The sequence below is a fragment of the Chrysochloris asiatica genome, unplaced genomic scaffold, assembly GCF_000296735.1.
Source record: "Chrysochloris asiatica unplaced genomic scaffold, ChrAsi1.0 scaffold00023, whole genome shotgun sequence".
NCBI classification, from domain to species: domain Eukaryota; kingdom Metazoa; phylum Chordata; class Mammalia; order Afrosoricida; family Chrysochloridae; genus Chrysochloris; species Chrysochloris asiatica.
In genome coordinates, this window is record NW_006408541.1 from 18730988 (window position 1) to 18733078 (window position 2091).

The following is a 2091-nucleotide window of genomic DNA, read 5'->3' on the forward strand; positions in this document are numbered from 1 at the left end:
TAATAACAACAACAACAAAAAGAAAAGTAAGCCATACTCACGAATTGGATGCTCAGTATGAGAAGTTGTCAATTCTCTTAGAGTCTATATTAAATGCAATCCCAATCAAACCCTCAGAAAAGATTAAAGAAAAAACTTGGCAGCAGATTAAAAAAACTGCAAAGGGCAAAAATAGACATGATACTCTTAAGAAAACAAGTTAATAGGATTTGATATACTAGATGTCAAAATTTATTTTAAAGTTGAAATAATGACTATACTGTGACATTAGAGCAATGATAAATAAATATACAAATGAAACAAAATAGAGAATCCAAAAAGATAATTGTACATAGTCAATGTATGCTTTTAATATGGTATATTAAAGAGATGTAGTTATATTAAGGTACTATGAGTCAGAATCAACTCAATGGCAATAGATATGTTTAAGCACTTGGCTGCTTACCAAATGGTTGGAGGTTCAAAGCTACCCAGCAGGTATGTGGCAGAAAAAAATTGGCAATCTTTCCTCTGTTACATAGGGTCACTATGAGTCAAAACTGATTCAATAGCCCCTAACGACAACAATAACATTATATTAAGAAAAATATGGAAGGATTCACATCATGATATTAATGAGTTTTCTGAGTGGTGCAGAAGAGAATAAAGGTTAAGAAGGTAGGAGAGAGAAAGGGAAAAGGCAAATATAAATAAATATCATTTTGCACACCCCCATCAAAAAAATAAACTCACCATGTATCTCTGTGGATTTGTGTCACACACACACACACACACACACACACACACAGAGCATATGTTAAAGTCCTTGGCCCTCTGCCTGTGAATGATACCTTGTTTAGAAATAATGTTTTTCCTTAAAGACATCATTAGTTAAGGTTACATCAGAGTAGGGTAGGGTGTAATCCCTTGCTGAATGGTCATATAGGGGGCAAAACACACACCAAATGAAGATGTATCTAAAAGGAATTAAAAGAAATACCTGGAACTACAAGAAGCTAGAAGACACAAGGAAGGGTATTCTCCTAGATCCTTCGGAGAAAGCATGGACCTGACAACACAGTTCAGACTTCTAGCTTCCAGAAGTCTCTTCTGGAAAGCCACCTATTTCATGTTATTGTTACGGCACCCCTGGAAAAATCCCATATGATAATGCTAAAACCATGTGCGAGCCACATCTGACTTCCACTGGCTTCAAAAAGGAAAAGCAAATCAAACTCAAAATCAGCCCAAGGCCGATTCCTATGAAGCAGAGGTCAGATATGCTTCTACCCTAGAACCTTCTTTACCATATTCAGATACTAACCATTCCTCCCACAGCAGTTTCTCTTCACATCTGGGTTTGATAATCCATTGCAATGGTCATACAGAACTCATAACAATAGTCATGATTATGGAGTTTACTAGGGAAGCATAATTCAGGATCAAAACCAACTCATGAAGCAGCATTTCTCCAGCCAGGAAAACCTCTTGTCTGCCATGGTACAGGCACGCCTCTCTTTGTTTTCAGCATGTCAGCCATGTGGTCTCTTGGCCTCTGCTCTGCTTGAAAGCACATGTTACAAAGTTATTTTAGCCAGTCTGAGAATGCCCAAAGGGCACATTCCGAAAGCTAGTCTCCAGACCTTAGGCACTCAGCTTTACTCAGCCCATGGGTCTCTGTCTCTCCATACCACCTCCTCTGCAGTCACTGTCTCTCTAGGTAGCCATCTCTCATCAATCATGGTCTTTCTTCATGATGGTCCTGGGATCTTCCATCTCTGCTTCTGAGATGACTCCTTCTGAACCTAGCTAAAGGGCAAAACTTGCCAATCCCAGCCTTAGAATCAATCACTTGATGGGAATTAAGATGACTCTGGATAGAAAAGTCAGATCAAGTAAATTCAAGGCAACACAGATAAGATCTCTACTTTGTGTGTAAATATATTTAAAAATTGACAAAAATCACTAAATTTCTATCTACTGACTTATACAGACAAAGAAGGAAGGCGTGACAATTACTCCCAAATGTTGTTGTTGTTGTTGTTAAGTGCCGTCGAGTCAGTTCCGACCCATAGCGACCCTGTACAGGGTTTCCGAGGGTGTAAATCTTTA